Source organism: Triturus cristatus, chromosome 3_1 (genome assembly GCF_964204655.1).
Source record: "Triturus cristatus chromosome 3_1, aTriCri1.1, whole genome shotgun sequence".
Classification (NCBI taxonomy): Eukaryota; Metazoa; Chordata; class Amphibia; order Caudata; family Salamandridae; genus Triturus; species Triturus cristatus.
This window is the reverse complement of record NC_140583.1, coordinates 313,515,942-313,528,985: the sequence shown is the minus strand read 5'-3', so window position 1 is coordinate 313,528,985 and position 13,044 is coordinate 313,515,942.

The following is a 13,044-nucleotide window of genomic DNA, read 5'->3' as shown; positions in this document are numbered from 1 at the left end:
GCCACACCCAGGACCACACCCAGTAATCCCTGGGCCTGAAAGACAGTTGAAAGCCACACCCAGTTTGCCACAAACACTGGGCCTGAAAGACAGTTGGGCCACACCCAGGACCACACACAGCACCTGCTTAGGAGCCTATTTAAACCACTCCTCTTCACTATTCAGTGCCTGGCCTCGTTGCTTCAACACACTTACCTGGCTCCAGCTTTTCCGATCAGCATCTCCTGGCTGAGTCTCCGGTCCGATGTCTTCTTCCGTGTCGTGTTCCCTGAAAAGAAGTGCACAGAGAAAACATGCTTTAAGGTATTTTTTGGAAGACAACTATCCCACGGTGAGTCTGCTTACATTAGAACTTGGAACATTGTTTTTAGAACTTGGAACATTGCTCTTTGAACTGCGCAAATTATCCGAACTATATTTCTTGGACAGAAGGAAAACACTTCATCTCAAGTGTTACGGGGAGTTTTCCCGTAGTACCCAGAAACTATTGACATTTATAAAACAAAGATTGTGCCTTTTAAAAATTGTGAAAATAGTTATCGCAAAGCAAAGTTAGCCTTAAGAATCACAACAGCACAGATGTGGTTTTGACTACTATTATTTTGTATGCAGTATTTTGTTCCTTTATGGCAGAAGGTTGTTTTGGCAGCATTTGAACTTCTGTGCACTTAAGGCATCTGATCCTAAGCTGGGCATATAAGGATTCAGGTACCTATGCTGATGAACATAACTAAATGCTATCATGATTGTTAAACTTATTTGACACTATGTTAATGATTGTATTGTTTATTGCAGATAGCATAAATCGACAAGTAGATTGTTAGATCAACCCCAAATTCTGTTGAAACCTACGTAGTCTGTAGGTAAGAATTATTGGAGACTTTTGGTTAAAAGTTTATGATCACTGTAAGAAGATACTGCCTTACAGATATACACATTGTTTATCTTCTGTGTTTTGTACTTAGGAGTCTAGTAGAAAACTCAAGCCACTATTCACTTACATTCCTGTTTATTGTATTCTGTGAATAATCAAGCCCCCTGAAGCCCTGGTCCCCCTATAAGAAGACCGCTGGAATCTTCTTGTTTCTCTTCTCTTGTCATCCCAACCCCTTTTCCCCACTGAGACTACCGGACTGATCCTAAGTTATATCTTGGTATCACGCTGCTAGTTTCTAGAGGGATTGGGGACCTGTCCTCACATCGTTATCAAGGTGAAACAATCTGGAGCACAGGTGAGTGCCTCGTAACAGAAACAGCACTGTTAGAGGTGACTGAATCTATCAAGGCTTTTCTACATCAAAACCAAACCACCGTTCTTATTCTTCTCAATCTGTAAGCAGTGTTTCTTATGGGTTCCCATCAGAAACTTACAGGCAGAGCTGGGAGTTTGCAGATCAGCTCTGCATAGGATTCAATCAGTATCTCTTGAAATTTTCATATCGACACCAAAAGCACTTAATTACAGTGTGCCGCAGGGATCTTCACAAAGCCCCTCACTTTTGAAAGTGTGTTTGGCCACTTTAGCATCCATTATTGAATCCTATGGCATGCAGGTAATTTCGTACCCAGCGCAACCTTTCCCTAGGAAAGAAGCAGGAGTCGCTTGGATCACCTTTAAGAGCTGCCTGGTCCGTGTGGTTGTGTCAATAAGAAAGGGTTGCTTGAAACTGTAAATTCGATAAAAATGGATGTGTTATTGTTTGGACAGGCTACGGAGGGCAGGTCCAAGGACTGGTGGCCAGTAGAAATGTGTTCGGCACCGGAACCTGCTACAGTAGTTAGACATTTGTGGGTCAAATTTGACAAAATATACAGTTTTTCTGCTCCCAGGTTTAAATACGTTCCAGGTTCTAAGGAAGACCTTGGAATTCCTCCTGATGGATACATGGAAACAACTAAAGGTGGTGATGACCTTATTTCAAAATCAACAGCTCATCATCATCTAATTGAAAGAAAATGTGATTTCCTATCAAACAACTTCAAAATTTGTTCACAGAAGGCAGAAAAATTATATAACAAGGGGTCATTTTTTAATTAATTAAATACTCCAGTTGGCAGTATTCCCACTATAATAAAATAAGACAAAGGTTAATTGGGTTTTATCGTTTAGGTAGATTTACATTAGAAATGCACCTTCAACTGGTTAAGAAACAATGTTCTTTCATGTGGTTTTCTCTACATCTCCCGGATAGAACGTGAGAGCATCGCAACATAATTGACTTAAAATCTTTGATTGGATACAGCAAGTGTAAGAGGTTAGTAGACTTAGCTGCACTAGGTAATGGTATGTGACTGGCATCTTTTATGTAGGACTTAATAAGTAACCTCTTTCTTGTTTAATCTTCATGAAGACATTTTGTAGAATTTTATTCTCAGACCTTGTCAAACTGACCTCCTTTTTAGGTCTCGCCTGGCGTTAGTAGCGCGCGTGCGCTGCCCTCGCCATGTGAGGGCCTTTTGTAATCAATTCGGATTCCAGATGTGCACGTGGACGGACAGAAGATGTGCACGCGGGGACTGGATGCTTTACTCGCAGTGTTCAATAGACACACTATTTTTCACACTGGTGACAGCTTGTTTTTCCTTATAGCGCACGCGCGCACACCACTCGCGGGCTAGTTTTTCTCTGGACATTCTTAAAAGGCTTTATCGATTTCTGAGAAGCCGCAGCCCAAATTGCTGGATATTTCCCGCTGTCTGCACGCATTGATTGCAGCGCTGGTCCACAGGTGGCAGACGGAGTGCCGGCCTGTTTCTCTGCCGAGACGCATGTGCCCTCGCTCCAAGTGGATTTCTCCGTGCAGCTCCGGCGTGCGCCAGCCTGCCCTCGTTCCAAGTGGATTTCTCCAAGCAGATCCGGCACGCGTCAGCCTGCAGCAGGCATGTTCGTTTGCATATTGATAGCGGCTTTATTATGTATCTCAGCCAGGCTGCTTGATGTTTGCATATTCTGCCAATTCCGAGCCTCAGCCTTCCCATTAAAGGAGAATCAACTTGTCAGTGAGAAGACAGGTGCCGGTAAACTTCAATTTTCCCTCAGACTGTTTTCGTCATTTTCGGTTCATCAGCATATATTTCCAACTTAATTTAAAAACAGAAATAGAAATCGTCTAGCTCTTTGGCGTGAAGGCAGCGCCGCAACCTAGTTTGTGAGTCTTTCAACATCAGTGGCTCGAACCTGCCACAGAGGCACGGTTTGCTTACTGAGTATTTAATAACTACTCTACACCATAGCTGCAATGATGGCTGACCAAGTTACACCCTCCCTGCTGACTTCACCGGTGATCTAAACATCACAATGTTGACTCAACATGGCTATATCCGCAAACTGAGCACCATTTAATTGAGTAAAAGAAGCAGCTGCTATGTATAGCACTAGAAACGGCAGAAATGCAATATGAAGCGAGCGCTATTTAAAACGTTTTTGAAACTTCACTTATATTTAGTTAATGTATTATTGGACTAGGAGGCAACTGCTGATAGCATCTGCTTTAGGGATTTCTTCAAACTGCATCATTTGCCCCTTGTTGCACACATATTCTTCCGATGGTAGATGCTAGCGCCTGCTTCTGTGCTGCCTTGTAAAAGCAAATACATTGCTTAAATCGTTTCAGGCTTCTGATGCGCCGAAAACCGGGACTTGTATTTAAAGTTAGGAAAATCGTCGGGACACTGGGACAGTCCTCTGAGAACCGAGACTGTCTGGGGAAATCCGGGAAGCCTGGTCACGCTAGACTGCAGGGAAATGCCCAAAGGCAATGCAGCGCTGTACATGAGCTCCGCTAAAGTGCTGATTCTTTACACACTTGGTTGTGTCATGTTCAACGTTGGCACGAGACACCTTTTAGAACTGGATAGGCGCTGCCCACAACACCTGTCAGCTGCTTGTGTAATAATTCAGGTACTATTTCCCAACTTCCACCATCCCATTGTTTATGTCCAATCCCCCCACCCCATAACAAAAAAATCAATAACAATCCTTTTTTACTTTGTGGTCAGAGATCATCCCTCTAACGAGACCTATTTGAACGCAGCGCTGTTGGTGTAGTAATTCCTCTTACCTTGGCTCACGGACACAGAGGACGCTTTCCTGCAACAGTGGGATACCTGTAACAATCGGAGTGCTGTACTTTGCCGGGACTGCGAGGACCAGGTAGCCCGGCGTCAATCCACCCGCCCCACCTGATTCCTCTTCCCGGCTCCTCCCTGCCAGCCTACTTCACGCCTCGCGGCCCCCGCTTCGCGGGTGCCGCTTGTAGGCGCTGTTGGTGTAGTAATTCCTCTTACCTTGGCTCACGGACACAGAGGACGCTTTCCTGCAACAGTGGGATACCTGTAACAATCGGAGTGCTGTACTTTGCCGGGACTGCGAGGACCAGGTAGCCCGGCGTCAATCCACCCGCCCCACCTGATTCCTCTTCCCGGCTCCTCCCTGCCAGCCTACTTCACGCCTCGCGGCCCCCGCTTCGCAGGAGCCGCTCGTAGGCGCTGTTGGTGTAGTAATTCCTCTTACCTTGGCTCACGGACACAGAGGACGCTTTCCTGCAACAGTGGGATACCTGTAACAATCGGAGTGCTGTACTTTGCCGGGACTGCGAGGACCAGGTAGCCCGGCGTCAATCCACCCGCCCCACCTGATTCCTCTTCCCGGCTCCTCCTTCCCTGCATATTGGTATATAACGTGGCCTATCCCTGAACGCGCTAGCGGGACGCGCGCGGATCGCAACCCGGAGCAAAGCCCGGGCAAAGGGCGGGCCGTCTGTGGCCGTTAGGGGCCAAAGGAGGCCGGGCTGGGCCATATCCCTTACCTCTTACTTCCAAATCTGATTAAGGTGATGCCCTCGCCAGGATCACGTGAAACTCCACTAAGGGAGGGGGGCAGTAACACAGGGACTCTGGAAAATTACTTCAAATCTACCAAGGGAGACGCAGGTAAAGAAAATTCTCTGGAGAGACGCAGGGCGGAGCGGCGGCGCTCCATTGAATACATGAAGACCAGACCCTTGACAGAGATCACCCCGTATCCTATTTCCCAAGAGGAAGGTACGCCCCCCAATAGCCCAAATCCTTCGTCTCTTGAGGACTTTAACCTCTTATTTCGGGAAATTCCTAGTCCCCCTGGGTTGGTCCCTGGAAAGTCTATAGACACAACTCCTCCCACGACATGTGTTACCCCCGTTAATTTAGTTACCCAAACTCCCCCTTTGCATGCAACTAAGAAAAGTAAGCCAAAACAAAGTGCTGTGGTGGAGTTGCATAGGCCTCCACCAAGCAAACGTGGTAGGAAGTCAACGGGGGGGAGGGGGAAAGCTAAACTATCCCATTTAGACTTTGGTAAAAAACATATAAACGCACTACAATCTGGGAGGGACAATGAGACTGTGCCTATTGCTCTTCCCTCCAAGGCCCCCAGCTCCAACATAGCTGTCACCAATAACGACCCAGTGGCCATCGCATCCAACATAAATCCCCCTCCCACATTTATAGGGAGTATAGAATTCCTACTTAGTTCCCTTCTGCAGCCCATTAGCGAAAGCCTGAAAAAAGTGGAGATTAGGCTCACTCTACTAGAGACATCTCTTACTACCTTGAACACCTTAGTTAGTAAGCAACCTAAAAATATGGGACCCCATCTCCCCGCAGGAAACCCTCCTAAAATAGGAGCCCCACACAATGCCAATAAAGTCCCCCCTCAGAGCGTGCCTACTGCCCCCCCCCTGCAGCCATTGATGGCTATTTCAGTCCAGGCACCGCGCAGTAACTCAATCAATAGGCCTCTACAATCAATAGACTTTGCCCCTCAAAGTTCCCAGACAGGGATTAATGGCGGCCACCAAGAAGCCGGCAGCACCCCTCTATTCTCCCCGGGCCGGCAAGCCCCAAGACCACGGAGACCAGATTTGCCGCCAGAAGCTAATAGTCTAACGGTGGTCCTAGCAGGTGCACCCCATTTAAGACCAGGGGAAAATGAAGACTACCAGTCCTTAAAGAAAAAGGTCATTAAATGGCTAAACTGGAACCGACCCCTACCATCTCATTTTAATAATGAGATTATTATGGTTAGAAGGGTCCCTTGGTTAGGGAAGACCAGAAAAACAATAATAGGGGATTGCATCTTGGTAACTTTTAAAGATCCCGGCACTGTTCTACATATCTGTGAAGGAATAAATAGATCACTGGATTCCACTATTCAGACCCTTCCAGTATCTTTTTTTTCCCCCCCTATCCGCATGCATCATGCTCCACCGCATGATGAGTGGATAAGGGTGGAACATAGACGCAGACATAAGGACTATGTACAACGCCCAAATCTCCAATTGCAGGATACACCCTATTCTCATTTCAACCGTTTCAATTGTTTGAATGATTTGGACGGGGTTGATTGACTTTCTGCTCATATGCCAATGACCCGAGATTGCGGCTCCTGTAGTCTTTCCAAGCCATCCTCCCCGATTGTTGGTAAAACCCTTGGTCCATTGATCGATTCAGTGCTCCTGGAAGATGGCACCAGCAGACTTTCTGATCTATCTGCCCACAATGTTGATAATGCCCCTGGAATATTGAATGAGCCAGCATTTGTGGAGAACGGCTCCTGTGGACTTTTCGAATCATTGGTCCCTACTGTTGGTAATGTGTTAGAATTCCCGATTGCAGTAGAGTCTGGAACCATTTCCTCTGACCCCTCTGGCACGGCAACTAATACCCCTGAACACTTGAGGCTAATTTGCTGGAATGTTGCTGGACTGGCTAATAAACTGGGGGACCCGGACTGGGCAAATTACATTGAGACCGGAGATGTTTGTATGTTCCAGGAAACATGGGCCAGAGAGGACTATGGTCATCAAGGCTACATGTCATTCTTCATTCCAGCGAGGTGGGAAGGCAAAGGCCGCCCGTCAGGAGGGCTTACGATCTGGGTCGCATCTCATCTGGGCTGTGTGGCAACGCGGCTGTCGGCTAACTCTGAAGATATCCTTGTGGTTTCATTACTATGGCCTAACCAAGCTAAACTTATGTTTATTAACATTTATTCTAGGCCAATGGGTATTGCAAAGGAATCACCGACCATAGATGAACTCTCCAACTTTATATCTGACCTACCGAGTGATTCATTCTATGTAGTAGGAGGGGATTTTAATTCTCATTTTGAGCCACTTCCTGGCCTTCTGGACGGGTTATCACCGGAAGAAGAGGCCAGATGGGCAGTGCCTTTAGTGGAAGCTCCACCCCCAAAGGCTTGGACCCCACTGGCACTACAAATTACAGCCCTCACCCTAAAGTTCGGAATCAGAGCTTGTAATGGGCGAATGAAATCCGACATACCCAGTAAAACCACTTACAATAGGCCGGGAAGAGAGTCCCGTCTGGACTATGTCTTGGCCCAAATAGTCAAGTGGCCGACAATCCAGGATTTTAGGGTGACGGACAGGACCGATAGTGACCATAATGCACTTGAGCTTGACCTTGTTCACCCTGGCCCCCAAGCTCTCGTGACTAACGCGGAAGGGAACAACCCTGCGCTCCTCCTTGACAATAGTAGGAGAAGAATCAGGTGGGAGCACCTGGTTACAAGCAAGAATAAACTCCCCATGCTCTATGATGGGATAACTCCCATCTTGGAAACTGTGGGGAGCTTGGACACCGAAGCAAACAACAAAGACTCCCAGGGCAAACTGTACAAGGCTCATGAGGACCTCATAAAAGCTGCGGCACCTCATCTCACCTGTAGTTCACGAAAACTAAAAGGGGGGCGGCAAGGCAAAACCTCATGGTATAATCTAGCATGCAGAAGGGCAAAAACAGAACTCCTTAGACTTATCAAGGAGGGTCTAGGGGGGGATAGCCTTAAGCAAAGCAGGCGAGCTTACAAGAAACTTATTGCCCACGCTAAGGCAGAATGGGAGGAAAATCAGTGGGAAGAACTCACCAAGGCCCTAGCGACCCAAAACCAACGCCTGTTTTGGAGGATAGTGAACGGGGGGTCGGGGAATTTACAATTGGCACTAGAGCCCAACATTGCCCCAGGGGTGTGGCAGGCTCACTTCCAGACCCTATACAGTTCTGAGCCGGGAGAATCTCCTGCTGTTGTTGAGGTGGGCTGGCCGGACTGCGAAGAGGAGCCAATAACGTTGGGCGAGGTCACCGCAGCCATCTCAGGACTGGCTTCTGGAAAGGCGCCGGGACTGGATGGACTACCAGGGGATATGTTTAAACAGGAGCCCATTGTTTGGGCCCCTTACCTTGCCGCCCTTTTAAATGGAGTTCTTGGGGGCATGGAAATCCCTAGTACTTGGCTGGGGGCAGAGGTGGTCCCCATCTTTAAAAAGGGCTCGCCTCTCCTCCCAGCCAACTACAGACCAATCAGTTTAATAGACGTGGCACAGAAACTGTTTGGTAGGGTTTTGCTGAATAGGCTCCAGGACTGGATGGAGGAGGTGGGCGCCCTTAGTCCCTACCAGGCGGGATTTAGGAAGGGGGTATCCACAGTGGACCAGGATTTCAGACTGAACCTGATCTATTGGCGGACAGCAAAATTCGAGGGCGGTAGTCTGTACACAATTTTTGTGGACTTACGGGCCGCCTTCGATCTGGTGCCCAGGGGGAAACTTTGGAGCGTCCTGGCAGAGATGGGCGTTCCCCCGGACATCCTATTGATCTTACAGAGGCTGCACCACAATAATTACGCCCGAGTGAGGTGCGGGAGGTCGGGGGAACTGACTGATAGATTCCCCGTTGGCCGGGGGGTAAGACAGGGTTGTGTGCTGGCACCAACCCTGTTTTGCCTCTTCGTCAACGGGGTAATCGCCCATCTGAATGCCACTGACTATACTGACGCCCCCAAATTAAATGGCAGCAGGGTGCCCGCAATTATGTTTGCGGACGACACCCTGCTGCTATCCAAAACCCCTATGGGTATACAGAGGATTCTCGACTCCTTCGTGGCCTTCTGTACTGATAGGGGGCTGGAAATTAATGCGGCAAAAACCAAATTCATGGTTTTGAATCCGAGCCAAAAACTGCGGCCAAATCCGCAATTGGGAACCGTACGGCTCGAGAGAGTAGCCACCTTTGAATACCTTGGTGTGACTCTCAACGAAACCATGACTTGGGGATCTCATCAGAGCAGGGCTAACCTCAAATTCATTCAAACTACTGGGGGTATCGCCCGGATGATGACTGGTTCATCATACCGTCCATTGGGGGCACTAATCCAGATATACAAGGCCCAGGCCAGGGGAGCAATAATGTATGGGGCGGAACTATGGGGTCACACGTCTTGCCGGAGTCTGTCATTAACGGAAAACAAGTTTATAAGACAGATAGCCGCACTCCCGCCCAGCACCCCGCTCCTCCCCCTGAGGCTTGATTTGGGTTTGCGACCGTTAGCTGATGAAATAAGCCTGAGACCCATAGCCTTCTGGCGTAGGCTATGGAGTAGCAATGATCTTGCAGAATACCGGGCGGAACTGGTCGAACTTCTGAATCACCCAAAAGTGCTTAATATCCCTTGGGTTAAAAACATCCTAGCCACCTGCATGGAAATAGGGCTCCCTGAATTATGGACTGAGCCAGCGAATGCCGCATCAAACATCTCCAAAAAGTCCCTGGCTAATGCATACCACGAACACAAATTAGCCAGGGCCCAAGCCACCCAGGTAGAAGGGTCCTTATCCTCCGTGTTTTTGCAAAGCAAGGATCTCTATAGGTTTGAGAAGGTACTGGATCCTATTTCCCCTGTACTGGCCCGAAAGCTGTTTCTCCAATGGAGATACGGCAAACTGCCCTTCCGGTCTTTTACAAGCACCTGGTCACCGGCTTCCACTACAAAGCAGTGTCCGGTTTGCGATGCTGCGGAGGAAACTGACCTGCATGTGGCTTTCTTCTGCCCAGCCTATAAGGTAGCACGAAAATACTGGCTCCTCCCGCTGATAAGGAATATGGGTTGCAGGGAATACGCACCAATGTACAGGATTTTAAAATCTGATGTCTCTGGCCCAACTGTCTTTGCATTAACAAAATTTCTTACCAATGTTTGGCACACGCGTAATCGCATTTTAAAGGCGTTGGGTCCCTCTTAAAAATTTGTTAGTCTTTTTTAGTATATACATTCCAATGGTTTTATCTTTTTATGAAATGACTTATTTGTGATTGTATATGTGTATTGTGTATCTTTTATGGCCAAATGGCCGAAATAAAGATTGGAATAATAATAATAACAAACAAGCATTACAACAGTCAGGAAGGAGTTGCCAGCATGACCAAGAAAAAAAAAACGAGAAGACATTTTTTATATTATTTATTTTTTAATAGGTTTGTTCAGTTGTACAGATTGTCTTCTTGGTATATATTTATAATGTAACAAATGTTTATAACACTTTTTTATTATAATGTTTTAACATGCTACACAGCAGCCACAATGGTCTACAACATAGCTTAAAGACATTGGCAAAGGCAATTACTCTGTCTAAACACTTATAAGGTCCCAAAGGATAGACCTATTGGCTATGCCAATGCTTGTTGTAGCTAGGTTACTACATCTAAAATTGCTTATGGGATGGTTTCAAAATCCTTCACTCAGGTTGGAGTAATAATATGGGCTAGGCAACCTTTCTAACATTAGTGATGTGGACTTCCACACTAACAACATGTAGTTTAGAAATGGACCTAGAGAAAGGCAAATGGCGCAAGAGAGATTGATTCAGAGAATTTTGATATCCTCACATTGCCTTTTTGAACAGGTGATCTTGATCTGCACTGTAGGAGTGTTGATATCTGAAGACAGGAGACGACTTTTAGTACTGGTTTGGTATTGTCTTTGGCATCTACTTTCTGGTATTGTATATGGCATACGTGCTGACCGTATCTGCATATCTAACTTTCTATGGTGGATTAATACTCAATAGTTTCCCAGAGTTGCACACAATTAGTTGATATACTAACTGTGCTCAAGACCAGGGCCATCCCAAGCAGCAACCAATGAGGGACGTGCAGTGGGGTGACTCAGGTTGGTACCAGGGTACCCCACTTACAAAAAGAAAAAGCTGGCTTATTGAATATTTTTTAAGTAATCAATATAAATAAATATTGCATTGTGTGCATTGCATTGCATTGGTTGTATTATTGAAATATACATTTGCTTAACATTATTGGTGATTTGTAGAGAAAGCTGATACATCTGGTTTATATATAGGAGTTTAGATGCCTGGGGTGAGGGGGAAGTTTGGTCGCAAGGCCTGGACCTTGTGCGGTGGAGAGTTGGATGCAGGGCTTGGCCATACTTGGTGGGGGTTGGCTTTACGTATGGGAATAAAATATTACTTTACATTCAAAAGCCTAGAAGTAAAATGGGAAAACCAAAGGTTGAAGTGACGTTATAGTTAGGTATGGTAATAATATATTACTTTGCATTGAAAAAAAGTAGAAATTCATTGAAAAACACAAAAGTTTAAGAGACGTTATAGTTAGGTAAAAATGTCAGTTAAAACATACTGTTTTAAATTAACGAAACCACAGCAATTCACCGGGTATATTTATCTATAATAACTATAACTCATGCCGTAAGGTAAATATAACTTGCACCCTCTCCATGCACTGTTAATTACCCCACATATTACATCACTCATAACATGTGCTAGATAGACCGATAGATAGACAGATAGATAGACAGATAGTTAGACAGATAGATAGATAGACAGATAGATAGACAGATAGATAGATAGATAGATAGATAGATAGATAGATAGATAGATAGATAGATAGATAGATAGATAGATAGATAGATAGACAGACAGACAGACAGACAGACAGACAGACAGACAGACAGACAGACAGACAGACAGACAGACAGACAGACAGACAGACAGACAGACAGACAGACAGACAGACAGATAGATAGATAGATAGATAGATAGATAGATAGATAGATAGATAGATAGATAGATAGATAGATAGATAGATAGATAGATAGATAGATAGATAGATAGATAGATAGATAGATAGATAGTGCATAGGTAAGCCTCCATACTGGATTTTTGCAAGTGGTTTCAAAGCTTGAATTACAAGGAATAGAGGTCTTAAGTGTGAAATATTTCCTATATTTCACAGTTTTGAATTCATTTGCAGGATATTTAGCTTCCCAGAATAAGTAAAAAAATTAAATGGATGGCTAACACAGCACTTCTTTCTTCCACTGTTGATAAAAAAAATCCTTTTACTATGACAGTGCTGCTCTCAGAGCATTAAGCAGGCCAACTGACAAGCTCACACTTGCAGGTCCAACCCTGATGCAAGCATCTAACAATAAATACTCCCCAGCAAAATGTTGCACTTTAATTTCTTTCTTGGTGTAATCTCTTGTGAAAGTTACTCTAAAGTGTCAATGTACTGAAAAAGAATAGCATGTTAGAATACATGTTTTACTTTCCATACAGTGTACTTACATAAAAAAGTGACATATTCATTGGCGGTTCCTCCGCTAAGGCAGATGAGCGTTGCTCCACAGCTTTTAGAGCAGTGAAAAGATGCAAAATAAAACTATAATAAGGTTATTATCGTTTTATTTTAGTTTTTGTGGGCTGGGGTAGGGCAGGGCTGGTGGCTCAGTGTGGGAGGTAGAGTGAACTAGGCATACTAAGTGCGCATGAATGCTTGGCCTGCCGTTTTGGTGAGCCAAGCAGTCATCTGCACTTTGCATATTCCCTTTCAGGCTCTAATGGACAGCCTGGTAGGGAATATGCACAGGCTCCCTGTCCTGATCTGAGCACCGATCCACGGTGCTCAGACCATCACAACGTTGCATTGCAGCGTTGTGATTGGCTATGGGGAGCCTGGGTGCCCAGGAACTTCTGCAGCCTCTTCCGGACTGGCGTCAGGAACAGCAGAGAAGCGGAGGAGCAATGTGGCCAGCGGAGATAAAATAAATGCGGTTTAAAAAAATATGTATTTTCAAAACCCCACTCCCCCGTCGTGATCTCCCCCGCCCCGCCACCCCAATTCCCATACTAGCCTCCACTCCAATTCCCTACTAGCTGCCACTGGACATAA